This window comes from Danio rerio, chromosome 4, assembly GCF_049306965.1.
Source record: "Danio rerio strain Tuebingen ecotype United States chromosome 4, GRCz12tu, whole genome shotgun sequence".
NCBI classification, from domain to species: Eukaryota; Metazoa; Chordata; class Actinopteri; order Cypriniformes; family Danionidae; genus Danio; species Danio rerio.
In genome coordinates this window covers 54,699,310-54,727,281 of record NC_133179.1, presented here as the reverse complement: position 1 = coordinate 54,727,281, position 27,972 = coordinate 54,699,310, and the positions used below count along the sequence as shown (strand labels likewise).

Genomic DNA, 27,972 nt, shown 5'->3' with positions numbered 1-27,972 from the left:
TTTGTATTCAGGTAGCTCAATTTTCATCAGGGTTGCAGTCAGCAAATAGTTGGGAATTTGTGACGTCCGCTGAGTGACTTCAAATTGCCGTTGAGCTGAAGATTCCGTCTGAAGAAGTTTCCTTGATCTTGAAGGTTCAAGTTGAATTCCAGGTGGATTTCAGTCTTTTGTGGCAAATTGTTGAGAATTTGATAATTTCAGTCTCCATCCGGCTCACGGCACCAAGTTGTTGTAAAAAAATAAATGAATGAGTAAAAAGAAGAGAGAAGAACCCAGTCCAGGAGACTTGAAACAAGCAGAATTCCTTTATTGAGACGTGTTGGTTAATCTGCAGTCATACAGCGTCTTCAAGATGTCCAATGTGTCTGCAAGAGCCTACTAGAGGTCCGCAGTCTGCAAGTTCTTTCACAAGTCTCTCACAAGTCTCACACAAGTCTGCAAATAGTCTGAATTAAGACAAAGATTTCATGTCTATATTATGTTCTTAGGAGGAGGGGATTTGGCTAAACAAAGTATGCAAATTAAGAGTTGGAGTCAGCCTGGCATAGGTGTTAAAAAACGGCCCAGCTACTGATCACACAAGTTAATCAACATAGGGTTTCTGTAGCATAAAAGCAACACCCGAAGACAAAGACAGAGTCGTTTAAAGCATTTGCATCACTGACTTAGCCTGTCGTCAGAGAGATAAAGGTTAAATGTCCCTCCTAGCTGGGATGTTAATGAAATTATATAATTAAAAACCAAAGAATATAACTTTTCAGTTATACGTAGATTATTGTTCATTTGGAATTAGTTGATAGAAATTTATATTTCCACAAGTCAGTGGGTAAAAGTACAGAAATGAAAAAAGACAAAAGGCTTTTCACGATTCCAAATGATGCATGGGGAAGGATTTAGCAAATCGTGGGAAGTGCTGCTGGGTCAACTGGAAAGTCTACATGCATGGTGAAAACGAATGTGGGATGCTTTGATCGTTTGTTTTGTTGTGCTAATGCACTTCCAAAGCCCTTGCATTAGTGGGACATTGCCATAGGCTATCCTGACACTCTAATTTCCCCCTGTCCATAAACTTGGTGACCTACTGCATCAATCAGTGTGCCTCGCACTGACAGGGCCAAAGCTCTGTAGTGCACGGCATACAAGTGGGAACATGGCTCTCCGGTTGCCACCACCTTGGAGGAACATTGCTGGGACTCGAGGCGTACATATGCCCTGAGCCTGTCCACTTGTCTGTGCTCGCTACGGTGGCACATAGACTAAATTTTGATCAATACAGAGAAGATTAGCATGGCCCCTGCGAAAAGGAACCTGATGGATCTTCTCTGTCCCCACCCTGTGGCCCCCAGCAGTCCTCTCGACGTCACATGGCCTTAGACTGCAGGGTAGTGACCCCTGAACCCCATTGGGGTCACCTGTGGCCTTGAAGGGTGCTCATGCTTGTTGAAATTAAACAAATTACCCAATATGGTAAAAAATCAAAGGCGGGAACTGGCATAATTAGCCATGTGCTTTCTGGGGTATGACAGGTGCATATTAATTAGCCATGTGCTGTAGACTGCTCTCATTGTATATTGTACATCATTTATTTGAAAAAGAAAATCCATTTTAAATTAATTGAGTAACATATAATAATAATAAGTATTATTTTTTTAATAAATGTATTACATTATATTCAAATATAATTCTATGTTTATTTGCAACATAACTAAATATAGCTTTATTGAATTGCATGTCAGTTAGATAAAATGTTTTTATAATCAGGACTTATATTTCACACCTTTTAAGAAATAAAATATTTTAATAGTTCAATAATAAACATACTGAAATATTGACTTTTAAATGTTTTAGAATTTTGTCAATTATATTGACCGCAATGTTCAGGTAACTTATTTATTAATATTAAATAACACATAATAAAATATTTAAACAACTGATTAAACTAAATATAGTACCTTAAATATTAGGTTGTAGGATATAAGAAATATTATATTAAAATACTTTCAAATTTAAATTTCAGGCATTGATATTTAAATAGGTTTGTCAATTTTTTAAAGTTTAATAAATTATTTAAAAATCCAATTAAATATATTTTAAAATATTTCATTTACATCAATGTTTACAGTTATATTTACATATACACATATTTTTAGGTGTTACTGCATTTACATTGAACATTTACTTAAGTTTAATTTACAATATAATTTTATACCATTTTATTTTTACTGTTAGCTAAACTAGAGTTTATAACTTGTTTATGCTATCTACTATCTAATGGATACCGATTAAGATGTTATTTAAGAATTTATTAATTTATTTAACTATTTCTTTCCCTAATAATCTGACCTACTCTATTCTTAGGATTCGGGCCCTTTTGTCTGTGAAACAGCAAGATAGCAGTGGTGGAACTAATTACAATCTCGGGTTAATTTAGTCCACTACTAAATAAAAACCAGTCCAAGTTTTATCCCCGAGAATGTCCTAAAAGCCTCTTACACACCCGTCACTGAGTACTTAACTCTGGGTGGAGGAGGTACACCCCTCAACTGCTGTTATACTTATTATTATCGTTATAGGTGTACCGCAAAATGCACCAGCTCACAAGGGGATTCCACACAAATCTGCCACAAAATTTTGCCTTTCATTCACGTCTGAATGAGAACCCAACAGCGTTCTGTTACTACCCACTACTCCACAGACCATCCCTAGTCTATAATATTTTAAATCTTTCTACATTTCTTTTTGTTGATTGATCAATGGTGTCACCAGTAAACAAGTGCCACGCGTCCTCCACCAAAACTGTAGGGATAGTATACAGTTTAACCCAAAGAATGACCAGTCAGGTATATAAAAAAGAGCCAGAGTCAGAGATTTAAATAAATAAATCAAGTTTACAGAAGATAGTCTGCAGTTTCATCAGCTGAAACCAGCTTCAACTCTCGCAATGAGTTCCTAGGCCGCTCTACTTACAATCACCAATCAATAACAATTATACTCTCACATATTGCATTAACTGCGTCATACATATAGGTGTTCTAGCCTGATTGGTTAAAACACAGATAGACTAGGAGAATTTCCACGTGGGGTTTGTGCGTATATTCTTAACAATATCTTAAAGGTTCAGTAGGTGATCTGCCAAAATGCTAACCGCTTAGCATATTATCTTTGGACGGCGGCGAGGGACTGTGATTTAAAGCCACACCCCCTGAAATTGCGAACGCGCGCACCGCGTCACAACAGCAGACAGACAACCCCACTAGTTCATGTCATTTGCCAGTTAGTTAGTGCCAGCGCCATGCAGGAATTACATTTATTACTTAGCCACACTTACATGCTATTTTAGAGTGAATATTCAGAGTAGCGATAAACAGTATAGGAAGGCTGTCATTGTTCAAAAATGACCAAACGTAAATATAAAAGCAACTTCAGCTCAATAAAGCAGGTTAGGCTGAAAAGCGCTATTTGCTGATGTTTTGTTGTTGAACTAAATATAAATATTTCTATAAATCATTATCAATGCTGTAAAATGACCTTATGAAACTGAAAATAATCACATCAATATTTCACCGCGAGATTTCAGTGGCTGAACAACACGTCTGTGCATATAAGTCATTCATAACACAACACAATCTAACGTCAGCTTAGCCTAACTAAAATAGTTTTAAAACAGAACATTACCTCTCTAATAGTAATACTTCCGCCATGGTGTTGTCCTTCCTTCAGCGTGCTAAAGCAACACCAATATTGATTCAGGTTTTTAAAAGTTTTAATTCAGCATTTGATTTCTCCCGGTCCGTCTCGGGACCGCGCGTGGTCGTTTATACAGACGGGCACATGCTAATGGCGGATATGCGTGAACAGATGCACAGAAGTCCGAATCTACATTTGCTGACAGACAGCCTGACCTGCTTATCGGAATTATGGGAGATGACAGTCCGACTCTTTTTAATTGGATGAACATTTTTTTGTTTTATGCTTTACCCAGAATATAAAAATACATATAAACACATTTACATCATTTACTGTAATCATTACTATTGGACAGTGAATTAACAGTCAAAAGAATTAACCGTAAAAACAGCAAAATCACTTTAGACATTTTAGACGGTATTAAATCATAGAAATAACAATAGAAACAGTTGATTCCAGTCCTCAGCCCTCAGTTCCACTTAAAGGGTCACAAAACACCAAAACACATTTTTTGAGCTGTTGACAGTCGTATATGTGTCCCACACTGCTAAAAACACTATTAGGACACTTATATTTCACTAAAAAGTGTAAATTGGTTGTTTTTGCGTTATTTCAAGCAAATTCGTACTTCCGGTTTGAAACGAATTTTTGAAGCTGCGTCACGGTCATGACATAATAGCGTGTATTCCAGCGTGCAGACTGGGCGTCTGTGCCAGAGTGAGTCTTATTACGTCTTACAGTGTGTTGCATTAATGCATGAGTAAGGCTTGGTTCAAACCAATCAGCGCGCTCTATTGTGCAACTTCATTAATATTCATTACTGTCAGAGTGTAGACGACAAAGACACCACGTTGTGTTGGCAAAACAAGCGTGAAGTGTTGCTTTTATAGTTTGCTGCAGTTAAGTTTCGTTTTCATTTTCTCTCTGTGAGAGTGCAGACTCGTGTGGATTAAGTGTACGCGACGCGCGACAATAATAACTTACGTGTCTAAGGAGGATTATTGTTTACCTGAGAGCTGTTCTGATCTGCTAACGCTGAGATCCGGAGTAGCAGTCGATTCTGTTCCCTTCTGGAATTCCAGTTCCCCCTCCACGAAGCGTATCCGCTAACAGCGTATGCGGACACAGCCGGATTTGCGGGCACCGGATTCGCTTGTAACGTTAGTCTCCTCTAAATAAAGACGCAGCTCTAGTTGCTGGTGATTGTCCTGTCTCTACAGATTTGGTAAGTGAGCGACCAGCGCTCTTTGTTTATTCAGTTCGTATTTTATTCGTATCAAACAAACTATTGCACCGAGTGTAAACAAGTTTGCACTAACAGTTACAACCAAACTAACCTCGTGTTGGATTGTGTGACCGGAATAAGACACGCGGTTTTCTGACCCTACCTGCCGTGTGCATCTAAGTTTCCGGGAAATGCAGAGTTTTTTTTTCTCTCATTCGCCGTGCGGTATCAAACATTGCATGACGAATACACGCTTAGAGCAGATCCTCGAATCAAACATCTCGTTTGTCGCGAGGGACATGAATGAATTCCCTGAATGAAAGAGCCAAACTGCAGTTAAAGTCCACCATTTAATAATTTGGCAAATAATTCGACTACAGATGTCCATGTAAACACAGTCACATTGTCCGCTGTGGGTGGTGTTTTGACTCTGAAATTCAGCGCGCCCAAATGGACACTCTCATACCAAGCCTCGTTTCTTCCCTCGACACTCCCCCCTAAACAGAGCTGGACACGCCCACTTTTCTGACTTTTTCTAAAGTAGAGGTGTGAAAACACCCTGCTGAAACGAGGGGGTTTCATGGCCCTTTAAGGTCTCCGTGACCTCTGACCTAGTTTGGTGGATTCTGATAATAGTTATAAAGAGACAGGCAAATGCACTGAACATTCTTATATTAAGCAATGTGTTACCTTATTCATTATTTAAAATAATTTCACAGTTAAATACTCATTCAAATGATGAAATAATTATATTTAATAAAAAAAAATCATGAGAAACAAGATGATGAAAAAAGGATAAACGTTGGTCCATGATAAGACGAATTGGAAAGCAGAAATCCGAATCCTTCAGCAGGAGAGCATGTGTTTCAGGATTGGAGGTTCAGTGGAAGAATTCTCCCCTGCCAGGCGGGAAACCCAGGTCCGATTCCCGGCCAATGCAGTTGCTCGTTTGTGTTGCTACTCTTCCAGCTGCAAGTAACAGCCTTGTGGCAGCCACACAACACAAAGCCAAGAAACAACATTGGTCAGTATTGGTGGTTCAGTGGTAGAATTCTCGCCTGCCATGCAGGAGACCTGTGTCTGATTCCCGACCAATGCAATTCTTGTTTTGTGTTGCTACTCTTTCAGCTGGAAGGCTAACAGCCTTGCAGCAATCACACCCCACTAGGGCAGTAGCATAACCATATCAAAATTGGTGATTTTCGTAGAAATCTTGCCTGCCATGTGGGAGACCTGGGTTCGATTCCCTGCTAATGCAATTGCTGTTTTGTGTGGCTCCTCTTCTAGCTCTGGTTGACGGCCTTTAAGCACTCACACAACACAAAAGCAAGGAAGAACATGGGTCAGCATTAGTGGTTCAGTGGTAGAATTCTTGCCTCCCTTGCGGGCGACCCGAGGCCGATTTCTGTCCAATGCAATTCCTTTCTTGTGTTGCTACTCTTCCAGCTCTTGGTAACAGCCTTGCAGCAATCACACCCCGCTAGGGCAGCACCATAAGCATATCAGCATTGGTGGTTCAGTGGTAGAATTCTACCCTGCCATGCCGGAGACCCTTGTCCGATTCCCAGCCAATGCAATTCCTTTTTTGTGTTGCTACTCTTCCAGCTCTGGGTAACAGCCTTGCAGCAATCACACCCCACTAGGGCTGCAGTAAAAGCTTATCAGCATTCGTGGTTCAGTGGTAGAATTCTCGCCTGCCACATGGTAGACCTAGAGTCGATTCTCGGCTAATACAAGTGCGGTTTTGTGTGGCTCCTTTTTCAGCTCTGGTTGACGGCCTTTTAGCACTCACACACTACAAAGGCAAAATACCATATCAGTAAGCATTGGTGGCTCAGTGGTGAAATTCTCGCCTGCCATGTGAGAGACCCAGGTCCGATTCCCGGCCAATGCAATTCCTGTTTTGTGTTGCTACTCTTCCAGCTCTGGGTAACAGCTTTGCAGCAATCACACCCCACTAGGGGAGCAGTATAAGCATATCTGTATTGGTGGTTCAGTGGTAGATTTCTTACCTGCTATGCGGGAGAACTTGAGGCGATCCCCGGCTAATACAAGTGCGTTTTGTGTGGCTCCTTTTTCAGCTCTGGTTGATGGCCTTTTAGCACTCACACAACAAAAGGCAAGGAACAACATGGGTCAGTATTGGTCGTTCAGTGGTAGAATTCTTGCCTGCTACGCGGGAGACCCAGGTCCGTTTCCCGGCCAATGCACCTTCTGATTTTGGTTGCTACTCTTCCACCACTGGGTAACAGTCTTGCAGCAATCACAACCCACTAGGGCTGCAGTAAAACCATATCAGCATTGGTGGTTTAGTTGTAGAATTCTCACCTGCCACGCGGTAGACCTTGAGTCGCTTCCTGGCTAATACAAGTGCAGTTTTGAGTGGCTCCTTTTTCAGCTCTGGTTGACAGCCTTTTAGCACTCATACAACACAAAGGCAAGGAAGAACATGCGGCAGCATTGGTGGTTCAGTGATAGAATTCTCGCCTGCCATGCGGGAGACCCGGGTCCTATTCCCGGCCAATGCAATTCCTGTTTTGTGTTGCTACTCTTCCAGCTCTGGGTAACAGCCTTGTATCAATCACACCCCACTAGGGCTGCTGTATAAGCATATCAGCATTGTTGGTTCAGTGGTAGATTACTTGCCTGCCACACAGAAGACCATGGTCCGATTCCCGTCCATTACAATTTCTGTTTTGTGTAGCTACTCTTCCAGCTCTGGGTAACAGCCTTGCATTAATCACACCCCACTAGGGCTGCAGAACAAGCATTTCAGCATTGGTGGTTCAGTGGTAGATTTCTTGCCAGCCACGCGGGAGACCAGGGTCCGATTCCCGGCCAATGCAATTCCTGTTTTGTATTACTACTCTTCCAGCTCTGTGTAACAGCCTTGCAGCAATCACACTCCACTAGGGGCGCAGTATAAGCATATCAGTATTGGTGGTTCAGTGGTAGAATTCTCGCCTGCTACGCTGGAGACCTTGAGTCGATTCCCGACTAATACAAGTGCGGTTTTGTGTGGCTCCTCTTTCAGCTCTGGTTGACGTCTTTTTAGCACTCACACAACACAAAGGCAGGGAAGAACATAGGTCAGCATTGGTGGCTCAGTGGTAGAGTTCTCGCCTGCCACGTGGGAGACCCGGGTCAGATTCCCGGCCAATGAAAATCCTGTTTTGTGTTGCTACTCTTCCAGCTCTGGATATCAGCCTTGCAGCAATCACACCCCACTAGGGCTGTAGTAAAACCATTTCAGCATTGGTGGTTCAGTGGTAGAATTCTCGCCTGCCACGCGGTGGACAAAGAGTTGATTCCTGGCTAATACAAGTGCGGTTTTGTGTGGCTCCTTTTTCAGCTCTGGTTGACGGCCTTTTAGCACTCACACACTACAGAGGCAAAAAACTATATCAATAAGCATTGGTGGCTCAGTGGTAGAATTCTCGCCTGCCACGTGGGAGACCCGGGTCTGATTCCCGACCAATGCAATCCCTGTTTTGTGTTGCTACTCTTCCAGCTCTGGGTAACAGCCTTGCAGCAATCACACCCCACTAGGGTTGCAGTAAAACCATATCAGCATTGGTGGTTCAGTGGTAGAACTCTCGCCTGCCATGCGGTAGACCTTAAGTCGCTTCCGGGCTAATACAAGTGCAGTTTTGAGTGGCTCCTATTTCAGCTCTGGTTGACAGCCTTTTAGCACTCACACAACACAAAGGCAAAAAGTAACATCGGTCAGCATTGGTGGCTCAGTGGTAGAATTCTCGCCTGCCATGCAGGAGACCCAGGCCCGATTCTCGGCCAATGCAATTCCTGTTTTGTGTTGCTACTCTTCCAGCTCTAGGTAACAGCTTTGCAGCAATCACACCCCACTAGGACAGTAGTATAAGGATATCAGCATTGGTGGTTCAGTGGTAGATTTCTCACCTGCCACGCGGAAGACCCAGGTCTGATTCCTGGCCAATGCAATTACAGTTTTGTGTTGCTACTCTTCCAGCTCTGGATAACAGCCTTGCATCAACCACACCCCACTAGGGGCGCAGTATAAGCATATCAGTATTTGTAGTTCAGTGGTAGATTTCTTGCCTGTCACACTGAAGACCCTGGTCCAATTCCCATCCATTACAATTCCTGTTTTGTGTAGCTACTCTTCCAGCTCTGGGTAACAGCTTTGCATCAATCACACCCCACTACGGCTGTAGAATAAGCATTTCAGCATTGGTGGTTTAGTGGTAGAATTCTCGCCTGCCACGTGGGAGACCCGGGTCCGATTCCCAGCCAATGCAATTCCTGTTTTGTGTTACTACTCTTCCAGTTCTGGGTAACAGCTTTGCATCAATCACACCCCACTAGGGCTGCAGAATAAGCATATCAGCATTGGTGGTTCAGTGGTAGAATTTTCGCCTGCCACGCCGGAGACCTTGAGTCGATTCCCGGCTAATACATGTGCTGTTTTGAGTGGCTCCTGTTGCAGCTCTAGTTGATGGCCTTTTAGCACTCACACAACATAAAGGCAAGGAACAACATTGGTCAGCATTGTTCGTTCAGTGGTAGAATTCTCGCCTGCCACGCGGGAGACCCGGCTCCGATTCCCGGCCAATGCACCTTCTGATTTTGGTTGCTACTCTTCCAGCGCTGGGTAACAGCCTTGCAGCAATCACACCCCACTAGGGCTGCAATAAAACCATGTTAGCATTGGTGGTTTAGTTGTAGAATTCTCGCCTGCCACGCGGTAGACCTTGAGTCGCTTCCCGCCTAATACAAGTGCAGTTTTGTGTTGCTCCTTTTTCAGCTCTGGTTGACGGCCTTTTAGCACTCACACACACAAAGGCAAGGAAGAATATGGGTCAGCATTGGTGGTTCAGTGGTAGAATTCTCGCCTGCCATGCGGGAGACCCGGATTCGATTCCCGGCCAATGCAATTCCTGTTTTGTGTTGCTACTCTTCCAGCTTTGGGTATCAGCCTTGCAGCAATCACACCCCACTAGGGCTGCAGTATAAGCATATCAGCATTGTTGCTTCAGTGGTAGATTTCTTGCCTGCCACACAGAAGACCGTGGTCCGATTCCCGTCCATTACAATTGCTGTTTTGTGTAGCTACTCTTCCAGCTCTGGGTAACAGCCTTGCATTAATCCTTGCAGTGCTCCTTCATTGCTGAGCTTGACTTGTCATTTACTATCGCCCACCCACTCGTCACATTATGTAAGAAATTAGCGGAGGATAGACCCGCCTTGGTGCATCTGTCTGTCTCCAGGCAGCACGCAAGCTATCTTCTTACACACGGCATCTTGCCAGAGTTTAAAAAAAACGTCTGTCTGAGAAGCTTAAGAATGGCATGTTTTCAGTCAACATTGACGAGGCCACGGACAAAAGTATGGATAAAATTCTTAATGTCCTGGTCCGATTTTATGACGAGGATGCAGGCAGTGTGAAAACACAGCATCTTGCCAGCAAAAAAGTAAATATTGCAAATGCCTCAGCTTTGATGCTGGAACTAAATGACGTCCTGCACTCATATGGGCTAAAGTGGAGGCAGGTCACCAGTATGCTACTAGACAATTGCGCAGTGATGAGGGGGAAGAAGTTGGGGCTTGAGACCCTAGCTAGAAAGGAGAACCCCAATCTGTTGGACATTTTGGGAGACACTGTCCATATGGTGTCAAATGCGGCTAAGGCTCTCATGAGCCCATTTCAATCAGAGGTGGAAGATTTTTGCTCTGATGTTTATAATGACATAGAGAAGTCCCCCAAGCAGAAGGAGATTTTTGCACAATTTCAGAGTTTACTCCATCTCACCCCCCAAGAGCTTGATAAGGCCCATTAGTAACCGATTCATTCAGATGCTTGAAGTCTGCAGTAGAATGAATGAACTACTGGATGTACTCGTGGTGCACTACTATCATGTCCTGGACCCAAATGAGGAACACAAATACAGGTAGGCCTAATAAAACTCTTTTTAATAATAACAGGTGTGATGTATTTAATGTTTGTTATTTAGTTTAGTTAGAATAAGCTCATTATGGAATGTACAGGAGGCCTAATGATGCAACATCTTTTGAGATCTTTTTTTTAAATGGTTATGGTAGGTGTTAGGAAAATAGCAAATTATCAGCATATCAAGGTAATAGGCTATATATATATATATATATATATATATATATATATATATATATATATATATATATATATATATATATATATATATATATAATGTGTGTGTGTGTGTGTGTGTGTGTACTACAGAAGGCTTCTTAATCAGGTTTTTGAGCGGCATGACCTCACAACTGAGGAAAAGGCCAGGATAGTAGTTCTTCAGAAAGAGCAGGCAGCAGCGTCCCGGACGGGAACACAAGTTAACCAAGACCGAAAAGATCGCATCTCTGTGCATCTCTAAGTCTTGATTGACTTATACAGAGGTATCTTTTGTATGACTAGGCAAACTTAATGCAACTTGAACTTGATGTTGTATTGGTTAAATATTTTTGTGTTTTTAGTGTTTGTAGTCCACTAGCACCTGATCTAACAAATTACCTAAGTCATGATACAATGAAACAGTCAGGTCTTTTCTACAGCAACAATAACCAAATTAATGAGAATATGATCAACATTTAAGTACTGTGTGAAGAACTATGTTGTGAAGAACTATGTATCAAGGTAACAGTTTCCTATAATTTACTCCTGTACATGAAAGTGAGTAACATATTCAAAAGCCATCTCTGTAGTCTCATTACAGAGTCTAATCTAATTTTTATTTATCAGAGGATGCAAGACCTAGACTTGATACCTAGAAACATATGATGTCACCTCAAAGGCTATTTTTTGCATTGTGTCAGAAAGAAAAATGTTTTGTTATACAGTCATCTTGGAATATATCAAAAAGTAATTCCCTCTGTTATATGTATGACAGTATGACTAGTGTTCTGATCTAATTAATGTTTTGCTGGAAATAAATTTAGTTGTATTATTATTTAGTTACAGTATACATTGTATTTTAAATACATAATCATACTTTTGTTCAGTTATTTCCCACACCAGTCATGAGTTTTAATTGCTCAAATTGAATTATTTATTTTTCTTATATTTGCAGGGGTCCTTCTGACATTTCAGAGATTTGTCAAAAAGCTTCAACATGAAAAGCCAATGGTGCATTTGTTGCATGTGGAAATGGTGGCCCTTGTTAAAGAGCTCCTGAGCAAATTTATGAGACCAAAGACTGTTCCACTGAGTCACAAGGAGTTTCTTAAGGTTGATGTACGGTGCAGGGATTTGCAGCTGTCAAACCAGAGGCTCTCTGTTGGACAATTCTGCTACAATTCAATGAACAAAGCTCGTGTGGAGAGGAAGGTATGGGTTGGACATATCTATGACTCTCTCAGAGAAGGGTATATGAGGTCAGCAGAGTTTCTGCTAAAAAACCTTCCCCTGGATAACATCATATTAACATCACTCTCTGCTCTAACGCCGTCTCTAATTCAATCCGATGCAGTTGTTGGAGCATTCACTACATTAGGAAAGGCCTTGCCAAATGTTGTCCCTCCAGAAGAGATTGGTCAGCTGGTTGAAGAATGCCGGGCCTACCAGATGGATGCGGACATGCTTCTTCGTGTACCAAACTACATTGAAGGGGACTGTAGAGTTGATGTAGACTGGTGGAGCCATGTTGCTTCCTTGAAAAATGCAGAAAGAGGTGTGAGGTATCCCACCCTGTGCAAACTTGTTAAAGCGCTTTTGTCCATTTTTACAGGCCCCTTGGTGGAAGGATCATTCAATTTAATGGATGATATCCTAGAGTCTGACAGGTGCTCCATTAATGTGGAAACATATGAGAGCCTCGCAGTGATCAAGTCCACACTTAAGGCCAGGGACTGGACAGCCTCAACTATGAACATTGACCAGCCTTTAAGGCGATCCTGCCTTTCCTCATTCCAAAACTACCAATTACATTTAAAGAAAACGAAAGAGACTGCACAGGCACTAAAGCAGAAAAGGCTTAGTGAGGCAGCAAGGATTCTGTCCTCAAAGGAGGCAAACAAATTGGCTCAACAGCCCAGAAAAATCAAAAGGCCAGCAAAATCCTCCTCTGCACAAGCCTCCACTTCCTCTGCTCAACAGGCCCTCCTGAAAAAGAGAAGACCACCCCAATCCTCCTCTGCTCAAGCCACCACCACCTCTGCTCAACAGGCCCTCCTAAAAAAAGAGAAGACCACCCCAACCCTCCTCTGCACCAGTCTTAACCTCTGTACAAGTCACCACCTCCTCTGCACAAGCCTCCACTTCCTCTGCTCAACAGCCCACCTGAAAAAGAGAAGACAACCCCAATCCTCCTCTGCACAAGCCTCCACTTCCTCTGCACAAGCCTCCACTTCCTCTGCACAAGCCTCCACTTCCTCTGCACAAGCCTCCACCACCTCTGCACAAGCCACCAACTCCTCTGGTCAACAGGCCCTGGAAAAAAGAAGACCACCCCAACCCTCCTCAGCACCAGTCTCCACATCATCTGCAACAACACAGCTTTTTCCTCTCTTTTATCAATCCAAAGCATCATCTAACATGTTAAAAAGAAAAGGTTATGAGGACCCAAAACAATGTTCATCAAAAAGGAAGAAATGAAGGGATGGAGACATGTTTTCCACACTGTCTTTTACAGTTATTTATTTTGTTTTTTCAGTTCAGTGGTCACCATTTGCATGTTTTGGACCAAAAACTAAGTTCAGAAAGGAAAAAATAAAGGGAAGGAGAAATGTTTTTTTGTTAATCCCATACTGTCTTTTACAGTATATTTATTTATTATGGCTTGTACAATTCCTGTGTACTTTGGAGTACTATTATTTCCACTTACTGACCTGTCTTGGTATGGCTGTAGCATCTGTAGCATTTACTTCCAGTGATTGTTCTAAGATGGGCTAATAATGTCAATCTAGGCACTGAACATATTGAGAAGAAAATGCTTTGTTTTCTTGAATAATACTGGGGGCATAATGCAAATAGGGAAATATCTAAAAAGAGCCACTTGACAATAATGATGATCAGCTTTAAAGTTCAGGCTCAGGAATTTTTTCCACTATCAGCCCTGCATTCTACATTTGGGTCCTCCTTCCTCTAACCGTGACAGAATGAACCGACCAACAAGACCTGGACCCAGCAGAATGAGCCTTACTGCTCCATTCCCCGTTGCTCCAGAGAGACTGGCAGAACTGCGAAAGCAATGGTGGGGAATGCCTTCACAACCTGCATCCGTAAACTGCTCCCTACCCACCTTCCCTTCCCAGTCTAGTCAAGAGGCTGACTATCGTTCTTTTCCTATGCTGAGGCCACAGAGAGAACCGGTAGTTCAACTAGCGGCATCCCTGTATGACCCCATCATGTCAGTGAAAGCTGTTCTCAAGGTTTCCCCCAAGCCGGTTAAGTCCACCATGGTCTACTTTGAGTCTTCTAAATCTCCTACCATCACCCTCAAGACTGTTAAACCTTTCACTGCCTTGTCTAACCCTGTTCCTGTGTTACAGCCTGCTCTGCAAGTTCCTGTTTTTGACTCTACTGTGTTTCCAGCTACTTCACCTGAATCTAAGTTTGTTACAGATACTACAGAGGTGAAGTGTGCTGTTTCTACCCATCAGAAGCGAATGAGAAGGAGGCATGCCTTACAGCCTTACACTGATTCAAGTAATATTAATTATTCCCTAATTTCTGTTCCTGCTGTGTCCACTGATCTCTATCCTGTAAAGACTAACAATCTGCCCAGTCATAGTTTGTCCACAGCGGTCATCTCAGAGTCACCTGCTGTATCTGACTCCCACCTGAATGTTTGGCCACGAAATATACCAAACTGGATTTCAAAGAAACCCAGCAGATGTTTTCTGTTAATCACCATCTCCATGGTGCTCATTTAAGTTTTTTTGTCTTGTCCAGTACTTCCTCTGGGGACAGATTTCTGTATGACTTTCCTTTGTTAGCTTCCCTTACTTTTGTTGCCTCTATCTGTCAGATTCAGGCTGCCATCATTAAAATAATTATATCATTAATAACAATGTTTGTCCTAGTTGAGACAGTAAATAAGTGAAATTTTATTTTATCTCTCTTGTAATGTAATAATGTACATGTAACGTAATTTTTTTTGAAGACAACATTTTCATTTCCATAAAGAAAATATGTTCTACATTTTCAAAACTACTGTTTTATTACATGTAAAAGCAGTGCATTCAAACTATTACTTTTGTATAACATGTCTTTATAGAGTTTTTTCAAGATTTTACATTACCCAAAACTTATCCTAGACAGGCTTTGGAAATTATTATTATTTTTTTTATAAATTATAAAAAAATGCAAATAAATAAAATAATAAATTACACATATACATATACACAAAAAAAATATAATAAATAAATAAATAAAAATAAAATCAAGCATCAATTAACATCCCACAACTTCAGACTTCCGAAGCTTCTTCAATATCTCAGTTTTTTACAAAGTTCAAAAACACCTCCCAGATGTCACAAAATTCAGAGGATTTTTTCCTTATTATATATGTGAGCTTTTCAAGAGCCAAGCATGTTATAAGGTTTCTCAACCAAAATCCAATGGAGGGACGATTAACATTTTTCCAGCATAAAGCAATACAACGCCTTGCTTGTATTAAACATAAATCAATCAATTTTCTTTCTTTAGTAAACAAGGCACAACTGTCTTCATACATATTCAATATATCAAACTATTACTTTAAATTGAAGTTACTTATATTTTAGTCTGTTATTAAATTTAATCTATGTCTGTGAAATAGAAAATTAAAGAAGATTATTAATTTTAACTTTGTTACTGGATTATAATTAGGGATGAATTAATGCGTGTGCATTATTATATTATTGGTTTATTATTGAAGATGCATTAATGTGTGACCCTTATATTATCACTTTATTATTAGTGATGAATTAATGTGTGAGCATTATTCTATTATTGGTTTATTATTGGTGATGCATTCATGCGTGATCCATATTGTTTTTTGCTTTGTGATTGATTTATTAGATTAGTTTATGATTAGTGATGTAGTCATATGTGAGCGTTATCATAATATTTGTTTATAATCAGTGACTGATGAAATGAGCCTTATATTTATTATAAGTGAGTAATTCATTAATGTGTTAGAATAATGCACGGGCTTTATTGTAACTATGGTAGTAAATAATAATATAAAGTGTTGTAATGTATAATAACTGCATTAAAATGTTTGTAGTAAAACTTTAAAGAGTGCTTGGTCGGCTAACAATAATCTTACCAAATAACGTTATACAACGTCTATAACAATCATATAATATATAATCATATAAGGAGAAGCACTTTACCATCGAGACCAGCAGCCTGTAAGTACATTAAAGACTTGTTTCAGTTGTTGTGTATGGTTTGAGGACTTGTTTTCAGCTGTTTGTGTAAAGTTGTAGGACATTTAAACTTGCTTTCAGTTGTGGATAATACTAGAAGTGTTTAGCTACTGTTTCCTTGGTTACTATAAGAGCTTGTGTAGCGAACGCAGACGGTTTCGCGTCGTCCGCCGCAGTTTCGGCCCTTGTTTTGACTCGGGAGGCGTGTCCAAACGCCAGGTAATCACTATATAGTGAGCATGCTAGCTTTAGTCGGCAGGAGAAGCACTTTACCATCGAGACCAGCAGCCTGTAAGTACATTTAGACTTGTTTTAGTTGTTGTGTATGGTTTGAGGACTTGTTTTCAGCTGTTTGTGTAAAGTTGTAGGACATTTAAACTTGTTTTCAGTTGTGTATAATACTAGAAGTGTTTAGCCTGTAAGAAAAAATGATGATGACGAAGAAAATCTCAATGAAGATGTTTATTCAGCATAGCAGTCTCAAAATACAAGGCTGTACCTTGGGTTCACCGGAGTCAGAATGAACCCTGAACATTCTTAAACTCAAACCTTTATACTGTTTTTGATGTTGCCTTTAGATGTTAATGAAGTTGCTCCTTGGCTGTTGACCCAGCTGTTCTCCCTATCTCTCCATGTTAATGCAGTTTCAACACCATTGATGAGATGGTTCTTTGTGCACCACACCCATCCCCATTCTACAATTGTTACCATTTGGTTGAGATGTAGTCACCTCAAACAATGCAGAGACAAGACCTTGTTGACTTCTCTTTTCTCTCATAAGTCAGCCTTTTGGGAAATGAGCATCAATTCACCATTTAGAGTGGAAGTTGGGTCGAGGCAGACTCATTTCTTACAGTCCCCTCTCTGATGCTCTTTGGCCCAGAAAGAAGCATCACAACCACTCTTTCACACATTACACCTCCCTTCATGGGCAGGTGCCCAGTGGCGGTAAAGCCCTGGCTTAGGTTGTTCTTGGCTGGGCACCAAAGAATCTTACCCGTCTTGGGGTCATCACCTCATGCACACTGGTTATTGCTCCATCCAATTAGGCAAGTTGTCATAGTCTCTTCTTCAAATTTGGAACTATAAAATATAAATAATTTCTTGGGTTTAGGACAGGAGCACATGAGAACCATGACATCTAATGTTCTAATGTATCAGTCTAAAAAGTACTACAGCCAAAAGCCAAAGGAGCAAGAACATCAATCAATAGAGAAAATTGTGTGTGTGTGAGTGAGTGTGTGCGTGCGTGCGTGCGTGCTTGTGTGTCTGCATGCTTGTATGCAAGCATCGTTTCTTCTCGTTCATTTTCTTAGCATGTACATTTTTTTCATATGTACAACCATTGCATAGTATTGTCCATTTTATGCAAGCATTGTTCTTTTTTTTTCTCACTGTGTCTATTTTATCAGCGTACAAATCCTCATTAAAATCCAAGTGAAATCCACATTAAAAATCACACCATAAGAACATTAAACATTGCATTAACTACACCACATGAACATTTACTACACAACAAGTATTTGTGAGTGCAAGCATTTACCTTTTTTTTCTTTTTTTTTTATGTGTCGACAGTGTTAACATCCTCATTATAATCCACATTAAAATCAAACATTAGAATCATTAAACATTCATATTAACTACACCACATTTGCATCCACTAGATAACAAATGTACACTCCCAGCACAACAAACATTTGTTTGTGAAAAGTTTCCTGTGTTTTTTTTTTTTTTTTTTTTTTTTTTTTTTTATAAACACATTGTGTCCACTTTTTTCAGCATGGACATCTTTTATCCAAGTGTGCATTCAAGGACAGTAATATATAATATATAATCTATCTGTATGTATGTATGTATGTATGCATGTATGTATGTATGTATGTATTCGTTTCTTCATATGTCAGTCTGTGGCCTTAGGCTTTTAGGCCTTCAATGTGGGTCCGTATTTTTACCATTTGTTTTCATTAACTTCCAAGTTTCTAAAAATGGTTTGATCTTCTCTTTCTCTTATCCACTGTTCAGTCTCTTCCATCTGGACAACAAGTCTCACTTGAAAAAGCAGTCACTGGTATTCCATTTGTGCTGTTCCAACTTTTCTGTGTCTCTGGGTTTCTAGAACTTCATCAGCATCCCAACATCTCTTGGTTCTTAATCTCATTAGCATCTCTTGGTTTCTTGATCATCTTCACCATCTCTGAGTTTCTAGATGTAATCTGGGTCTTGACAATTCTAATTGATGCTGGACCTGGAGCTTTGGATCTCTGTTTGGTTTCTGTGATCAAGTTTTTTTTTTTTTTTTTTTGGTTTCTGGCTCTCATCCAGGCTTAAAAGTTTTGATCAATACTGGGCCTGGGGTTCTGGATCTCTCTGTTCTCTTGAAGAACCTTGTTCTTTGCATAATCTCCTCGTGGTCATACTGGCCTGTCTCACCCATGACTGGATCATCTTTCACCACACCTTTCAATCTGGAACGAGAATAAAAAGAAGAGGTTGCCCCCCCTTTCCCACAGAAGTATCTTCTCACATTAAAGCATCACACAACAGTAATATTATTTTAAAAAAATAATTACATTAAAACATGTATCATAAATTACATTTAAACAATCAATATAATTTAAAATAATTTCTTAGAAATTATACAGAATCACCCCCGTTTTGATAGTAAAAATATCTCTATAATATTGTACTATCATGAAACATTTTCTCCAATTCACATCAGCAGCTGCTTGAGACTGAGTTACAGTCATTTTCATGCAGGGATGTGTCTGAAAAGGTGTGAATGGGTCCTTCCTTCATTCCTTTTAACTCTTCCAGCTGGTTTTCTAGTCTGGCTATTTTCTTATGTAAATCTTTATAACTTGTCTTTCTTTTGACTGAAACATGACACTGTATTGCCTTGTGTCCCATAATTCCACATCTGAAACAAACAACTTCCTGGTCTTTCCTCATTTTCTCTAAACAATGTCTTGCTATGTGACCATTTTTTCCACATGCATGACAAGCAATGCTTTGAGATTTTGCACTCTTCTGGCAATGTCTCGCAATGTGACCAGCTTTTCCACATGCATAACAAAGAACAACACCCATTGAGTTCACACTTGTAAATTTCCTTGCTCTGTGATGGAAACCATTGGATGAGCTTGAATATTCTCTGCTTGCAAAGGCAGCAACAGGATATCTCGCATCTTTCATTTGCCTCTGTGAATTTGCATTATTGTTGTAAAACTGTGTCATTTTACCAATAATTTCATTATAATCAGAGAGTGGTGTCACAAGCATTGTCACAGCAGAATGGGTGTGTGGGTCACACTTGTTGATCAAGGCAGACTTGAAACTGACGTCATCATAAGTAATATCAGGATTGCCACTAAATGTTTTAAACATCTCCAACAATCGTTCAGAAAATACTCTTGGGTGTTCCCCTCTCTTCATGTGTGTCTCAGATATTTTATCCCAGTTAACAGACATCACACCCAAGACTTCAAGCAGTGCCTGTTTCCTCTCTGACTTGTTTGCCGTTTTGTCTTTTACTTTCTGACCTAAAGCTCCAGACAAAGTTTCAGGCAGGCACATTCTTAGCAACACACATGCATCACCATCTGTATATTTGTACACCTCTGCATATTCCTCTAACCTCTTTAGGAAATCTAAAGGATCTTGTTCAGTAGGATCAAATTTTCCAATATTTGCAATCACAGCTTCTAGTTCATTTGGGTTAAACCCTCTAACCGTGTTATGGGTCGTTGATTCAACCCCTGCTTCAGTAATATGCATGGTGGTATTAGAGTGAACTGGTGCCATAGGAAATCTAACTGTACACTCTGAGCATTGACTACTGACTGACTGAGAATCTCTAGCCCATTCCTCATCATCTTCCTGAATGTCTGTCATTTTTGGAACTCTATTTGCGTTTAATGTCTCACTTGTGTTATTCTCTGTTAGGCCATTCCTTATGAAGAAGTTACAAGTAGCCCTTGCTTCTTTCAAATTAATGTAGAATGTTTCTACAGATGATGCCAACAAGTCTTTATGAGTTTTCAGACGTGTTATCTCATCCTGCATTCTGATCTTCTCTTCCTTCCATAATGCTTCACTAGCCTGGTAATATTTTGAAGCATTTATCTCAACACTGAGTCTTTCATTTTCAGCTTCTAACTCCACTACTCTCTTTCTAGTTACCTTGTATGATGCAAGAACAGCTTGAAGTGCATTGGCAATTTTTCCTTTATTGTTCTTTGGCATTTTGGAAAAATTTTCAAATTTAGAGATAGCCCATTCATATGGCTTATCTACGACTTTCTCTATACCATCAAAAATTCCAACTGTGCCATGCTTAGCAATGTATTTAACCATCATATCTTCCATTTTCACAATCTTATTAAGTTCACTTGAGTAATTCAATAGATTTTAGTTCTTTACTGACTGAACATTACCAAGTTATTTAATACTTGATACAATTATTCACTGCTCCTGTGCAAATGAATAATAACAAAAAAAAACAAAAAAAAAAAACAAGACCATTAAAATGTCTGTACTTCAGTGTCTATTGAACATAGACACTCTCCATCAGGCCTCAAATTCTACTCTCAAAACAATGTTTATCTGTATGTTATCAGATAAAACCAATCTGCATCAGTCCTTTGTGTTGTAATTTAAAAATCAAAACACTGCTACATTACATCAGGCAAAACCTCAAGAAAATGATCTTTAACAGTTCCAGACACCCTACCAAATATATTTTCTGTGACCACACTGCATCAAATCAATTCAGTTACTTTAGAATTTATAAAGAATTATGAAAACTTTATAAACCAGTTTCACTTATGCTAGAAACATATTTTTAGAAATTACTTTAGAAACAACATTTCCAATACAACTCTGCCACTAGAATCAACACAGTTCAGCACAGTTTCATTCACTTTAGAAACCTAAACTTCAGCCCTTTGCTTCAATTACTTTAGAAACAACAATTTAATACAATTCTGCTACCACACTACGTCGGGTTAATTCAGTTTAGTTAGAATCTTAAACAAAATTGGCAGAATAGTACAGAATAGACTTAAGAACTCCTTCTGCTAAAACTGAACAATACAAATTCTCTTCTGTCTTAAATTTTCTTTTCTAGATTTTTTTAAAACGAGAGGGATTCCTAACAACAAACATTTAATAAGAAAACCTGCTTTTCTTACCTTTCTCTCCTTTGTTGTTTTGGAAGTCCTCGCTGGATGACTCGCCAGTGTAAGAAAAAAATGATGATGACGAAGAAAATCTCAATGAAGATGTTTATTCAGCATAGCAGTCTCAAAATACAAGGCTGTACCTTGGGTTCACCGGAGTCAGAATGAACCCTGAACATTCTTAAACTCAAACCTTTATACTGTTTTTGATGTTGCCTTTAGATGTTAATGAAGTTGCTCCTTGGCTGTTGACCCAGCTGTTCTCCCTATCTCTCCATGTTAATGCAGTTTCAACACCATTGATGAGATGGTTCTTTGTGCACCACACCCATCCCCATTCTACAATTGTTACCATTTGGTTGAGATGTAGTCACCTCAAACAATGCAGAGACAAGACCTTGTTGACTTCTCTTTTCTCTCATAAGTCAGCCTTTTGGGAAATGAGCATCAATTCACCATTTAGAGTGGAAGTTGGGTCGAGGCAGACTCATTTCTTACAAGCCACTGTTTCCTTGGTTACTATAAGAGCTTGTGTAGCGAACGCAGACGGTTTTGCGTCGTCCGCTGCAGTTTCGGCCCTTGTTTTGACTCTCGAGGCGTGTCCAGCTGAATTCAGTCAGCTAGTGATTTGGGGTTATATAAGCAACTAGTTCACCGCGGCAGCGGTCGCGGCAGCCTCGTGTGAAGACCGCCTCGTTTGAAGACCGACGAGTCTAAAGACCATCGACTCTACCTTCGCCATCGACTCTACGTGCGCGACTAAGACCGACGAGTGTAAAGACCATCGACTCTACCTTCGCCATCGACTCTACCTGCGCGACTAAGACAGACGAGTGTAAAGACCATCGACTCTACCTTCGCCATTGACTCTACCTGCGCGACTCCACCGACCAAAGACACCGACAAAGCACTTGAGTACTTTACTTTCTTGTTTTACTTTATCTTTACACTTATTTTTGTGTTGTCAGTGCACTTTTATTATGTGTTTTCTAATTCCTGTTGTTACTAACACTTGCAAAACACTGGAGGTACGCTGCAGGCGTAAGCCTCACAACCTTCGTTCAATTCATGTATCTGCTATTTCACAACTCTCTCTCTCCGTGGGCCTCTGGAATTGTCAATCGGCTGTTAACAAGGCATTCTAGTATTATACACAACTGAAAACAAGTTTAAATGTCCTACAACATGGCTCTAACTGAGACCTGGTTGAGGCCGGAGGACACTACTACACATGCTACTCTTTCAGCTAATTTATCTTTTTCCCACACTCCTCGTCAGACAGGGAGAGGGGGTGGGACTGGACTACTAATTTCCAAAGAATGGAAATTTACTCTGATACCGTCCCTGCCAACAATCAGCTCCTTTGAATTCCATGCAGTCACCATTATCCACCCCTTCTACATAAATGTGGTTGTCATCTACCACCCACCGGGTAAATAAGGTCACTTCTTAGATGAACTGGATGTTTTTCTCATCTTTTTCTAATTTTGACACTCCCTTGTTGGTGCTAGGTGACTTCAACATTTACGTTGAGAAACCACAAGCTGGTGACTTTCAGACTCTGCTTGCCTCTTTTGACCTAAAAAGAGCACCTACTTCTGCTACCCACAAATCAGGTTATCAGCTGGACCTTATTTACACATGACACTGCTTCGCTGATCAAACAATAGTAACTCCACTACAAATATCGGATCATTTCCTTCTGTCTCTCAACATCCACATTACTCCTGAGCCGCCACACACTCCAACACTGGTTACCTTTCGCAGAAACCTACAATCTCTCTCACCCAATAGACTATTCACCATTGTTTCAGACTCTCTTCCTCCATCTTGCAAATCTCTGCACTTGATTCGAACAGTGCCACTAATACACTCTGCTCCACACTAGCATCATGTCTAGACCAATTATGTCCTCTTGCATCCAGGCCAGCCCGTGCCAGTCCTCCTGCACCCTGGCTCTCGGATGCTCTCCGTGAGCATCGCTCAAAACTTCGGGCTGCAGAGAGAATTTGGCGGAAAACTAAAAATCCTGCACAGCTCTTAACATACCAAACTCTTCTGTCCTCTTTCTCGGCTGAGGTTACTCTGCAAAGCAGACATATTACCGTCTGAAAATCAACAATGCCACTAATCCTCGCCTACTTTTTAAAACATTTTCCTCCCTCCTCTATCCTCCTCCTCCACCCGCATCCTCCACACTTACTACTGATGACTTTGCTACATTCTTTTGCACCAAAACTGCAAAAATCAGTGCTCAAATTGCTGCACCTACAACAAACACGCAAGATATAACACTTATTCATTGTTGCTCTTTGTTGTGTAAATTGCTTCCTTGTCCTCATTTGTAAGTCGCTTTGGATAAAAGCGTCTGCTAAATGACTAAATGTAAATATAATAATTGTGTTGTAGTAATTAACGTTACTGTAATAGTTATTAATTTAAAACAACTTGTTATAAAATACTTAGTTTGCAATTGTTGTCCGAATAAATCTGCAACAAAATCTGTTATTACAATACAAATCTTGAATGGTATAAGTGCTCTGATTGGCCATAGAGTTCATTGTAACTCTGAACATGATTGGTTGCCGTAACCAAGAATAGGATGAATCTTGATTCCAGCTCGGGACGTGATTGGCCAGCGTAACCAAGAATTAAAAAATATCTTGGTTACAACTCAAAACGTGATTGGCCGGTGTAACCAAAAATAACCACGACTTACAGGTGCCAGTATGCGCCACTGGCCCAGTCTGCACTGTGTGGCATATTTGCCGACATATAACAGAGACTGAAACATTGCTCACACTTGTGTGAGGTGGTCATTTTGACTGCAAACTTGTTTTAGGTTGGCACTTTGTTTTTGAATATTGTCTGCTTTTCGAATGCATATCTGTGCTGCAGTAGAACGCCTTAGCCTCACAGCAAACATTTTGGTCTACAAGCTGTCACTGCCGTCTTCCCAGGAGAGTGGCTGTACTGGTTTCTTCTGGAAGTCCTGAGGGATGTACGACACCAAGACATGAGAGCAGTTGGGGCAGCCTTTGAACCCAGGAGAGCACCCCACAGGCTCTGTGCTGGCGGCCCCAGAAACTCGATTCACTCCAGAGTAGAACCGAACAACTCCGGCAGGGGCAAACCGCGACCGCACTGCACTGAGAGCAACGCAAAAAAAATCCTGAACGAGCCAGCCAGGAGTTGAACCTAGAATCTTCTGATCTGTAGTCAGACGCGTTATCCATTGCTCCACTGGCCCAGTCTGTATCAGCAGTGCTCATTAGCATGCTGCCTGGAAAGAGGACACGGCTCGGTCAACATGGAGTTTCTTCAACGCATGCTGTGCTTTGTTTTCATGGCAAGTTGTGGTGTCGATAGGATGCTCTTACACCGAGCATGTGACAGTCCCTCCCAAGAAGAACTGTGATCCAGGCTCTGAGACTTTCTCTTCTCCAGGAGGAGGTTGCAAACGTTAGAGTTATTTTTGTCAGAGCAGCTGCAGCACACCTGGGTGGAGGCCCACAGCTAGACTTGAGGGCAACCTCTAGCCAGACCCTCCCAGATGGTCTAGTGGTTAGGATTCGGCGCTCTCACCGCCGCGGCCCGGGTTCGATTCCCGGTCAGGGAACTTCCTTTTCACCTCCATGCTGAACTTTGAGCAGTGGTGAACTCAATTGGCAAAGGGAAGAAACCGGCTCTGAACGCAAAATATGTCCTTCGAGCCTGAGTCGAACCAGCAACCTAAGGATTGCCATCATCTCACCTACAGCCCTCTGCTCTACCAACTGAGCTATCGAAGGCTTACAGGACAGTTCCACAGCCACATCCTATAAGCTAGCTACTGGCCTAAAAGGACAGAAGCAAAAGCACTCAAGCCTTCCCATACCAGGAGTCGAACCTGGGCCACCCGGGTGAAAACCAGGAATCCTAACCGCTAGACCATATAGGAACTGCTACTTTTGAAACCCAGTCTTGACACAAACTCCAGTTCATTCTGATCGCTAGCACGTCCCTGCTCCGCTTGCACAAGTGCCACTCATACACTTACGCACTCTCTCATACACAGTTTCTTGGTTTCCGTAACCGAGAATCTTCTGATCCGTAGTCATAAGCGCTAACCTTTGTGCCACCATCACTCTGTTCAGCTCCTTGTTAGCATTTTGCTTGAAGCAAGGACAAGGCTCTGTCAACCCGGAGTTCCTTCACCACACATTCTGCTTTGTTTTTATGGCAAGAGGTTGTGTGGATGGGATGCTCTTACAGGATTCCTGACAGTCCCTCCATAGAAGACCTGAGATCCAGGGTCGGAGACTCTCTCCTCTCCAAGAGGAGGTTAAAAGCAATGGTTTCTTTTGTGTCTGTGTGTCAGAGCCCTTAGGTGTTGCTGCAGCTCAGAAACCTACAAGTGGATGAGATTACACTGCAGACATTCATAAAATATATATATATACTGATTACTCTGAGGTTGGGCCTAGGGCTGGGGTAGGTGTGATTTTAATAAACTGCGATAGGTTGTATTCTGTGCCATGTACGAGATATTGAATCAATGAAACCCACATGGAGGTTTGTTACTGTGAGGTTGGGTTAAGAGTTGGGGTACACAGCAAATTCATTGGTGTTAAATTTCAAGCGTTGAGGTAATTCAGAGTAAAGTGTTACAATTCTAGAGTTAGATCGGTGATAGAAGCTGATTTGCCTCCTTGTCATTCAGAATAACATGTATCTGCCTTTGTAGAAAACCCTTGTATTTGAGAAACTAATCAGAGTGTCTGATCTCCCTACACCCTCAATTACCTGGCCCTTAAATTAGTCAATTAGTTTAGTCCACTAGACAGAGGGAATGACCACAAATAAGTGAATTCAGACACCTACTGTTGAACACCTGCTATTAACAAGCACAATCACTGGAGGAATAAGAAATTGAAGGAAGAAATAAAACTACAGACACAGCCTCACACCAAACCAACTGAATTAAAAGAGAGGAATAAACAACTCAATTAAATAACAGCATTAGCAGCTTCACTGATAGTGACAGTTTGACATCATTTCTGTAAGAATATTTGACAATGAACAGAGGTTTATTTTTTTTTTAAATATTTAATTTGACCTCACCATCATGGAGATCAGAGGCTGCTTAGTTGAGCTCTTGAAGCTTCACTCTTCTATCTATGTTTTGCTCACTGTTATAGCTGTGTTTCTAAAATGCATCAGTTATAGCAAGAAATGTTGTGAGAAACTATGCTGCTCTTGCTTAATTGTTATGGATATAATTTCATGTGTTTCATAAGTTAATCCATTTAAATATTTCAAACATATTTATATTAAAATCCTGCACAGCTCTTAACATACCAAACTCTTCTGTCTTCTTTCTTGGCTGAAGTTACTTCTGCAAAGCAGACATATTACCGTCTGAAAATCTACAATGCCACTAATCGTCACCTACTTTTTAAAACATTTTCCTCCTTCCTCTATCCTCCACCCGCATCCTCTACACTTACTACTGATGACTTTGCTACATTCTTTTGCACCAAAACTGCAAAAATCAGTGCTCAATTTGCTGCACCTACAACAAACACGCAAAATATACCACCAACACCACATACACTCACCTCTTTTTCTCAGCTCTCTGAGTCTGAGGTGTCCAAACTCGTGCTATCTAGCCATGCAACCACCTGTCCACTCGATCCCATTCCCTCTCATCTCTTGCAAGCCATCTCTCCTGCAGTCATACCAACACTGACTCATATAATTAACACATCTCTTGACTCTGGTTTATTCCCCACTTCATTTAAACAGGCTAGGGTAACCCCACTGCTAAAGAAACCCAACCTGGACCATACGCTACTTGAAAACTACAGACCAGTATCCCTGCTTCCATTCATGGCCAAGATTCTGGAGAAAGTAGTGTTCAATCAAGTTCTGGACTTTCTTACTCAAAACAATCTCATGGACAACAAGCAATCCGGCTTTAAGAAAGGCCACTCAATTGAGACTGCCCTGCTCTCGGTCGTGGAGGATCTCAGACTGGCTAAAGCAGACTCTAAATCATCAGTCCTCATTTTGCTGGACTTGTCAGCTGCTTTTGACACTGTCAACCACCAGATCCTGCTATCTACGCTCGAGTCACTGGGCGTTGCGGGCACTGTTATACAATGGTTCAGATCTTACCTCTCTGACAGGTCATTCAGGGTGTCTTGGAAGGGAGAGGTGTCCAACCTACAGCATCTAAACACTGGGGTACCTCAAGGCTCTGTTCTTGGGCCACTTCTCTTCTCCATCTACACGTCATCTCTAGGACCAGTCATCCAGAAACATGGATTCTCCTACCACTGCTATGCTGATGATACTCAGCTATACCTCTCTTTTCATCCTGATGATCCCTCCGTTCCAGCTCGCATCTCAGCCTGCCTGTTGGACATTTCACACTGGATGAAAGATCATCATCTTCAGCTGAACCTCGCAAAAACGGAAATGCTTGTAGTTTCTGTCAACCCGAATCTACACCATAACTTTTCAATCCAGATGGAT

General features: G+C 41.0%; 1 protein-coding gene, 4 non-coding genes and 1 pseudogene across 9 annotated transcripts in view; 4 read left to right on the top strand and 2 right to left on the bottom strand.

The window, feature by feature from the left end:
- Positions 1 to 27,972, top strand: part of LOC103910797 (uncharacterized) — a 1,018,570-nt gene that overhangs the window by 498,671 nt on the left and 491,927 nt on the right. The gene's annotated exons all lie outside the window — the stretch shown is intronic.
- On the top strand, positions 1,233 to 1,306 carry LOC137495125 (U6 spliceosomal RNA; annotated as a pseudogene).
- Positions 9,754 to 9,824, top strand: trnag-gcc (transfer RNA glycine (anticodon GCC)). Its single transcript has one exon. It is a non-coding gene; the product is annotated as a tRNA-Gly (tRNA).
- On the top strand, positions 25,001 to 25,072 carry trnae-cuc (transfer RNA glutamic acid (anticodon CUC)). Its single transcript has one exon. It is a non-coding gene; the product is annotated as a tRNA-Glu (tRNA).
- trnay-gua (transfer RNA tyrosine (anticodon GUA)) lies at positions 25,158 to 25,244 on the bottom strand. Its single transcript is given in 2 exon segments — positions 25,158 to 25,193; positions 25,208 to 25,244. It is a non-coding gene; the product is annotated as a tRNA-Tyr (tRNA).
- trnae-uuc (transfer RNA glutamic acid (anticodon UUC)) lies at positions 25,322 to 25,393 on the bottom strand. The gene has a single exon. It is a non-coding gene; the product is annotated as a tRNA-Glu (tRNA).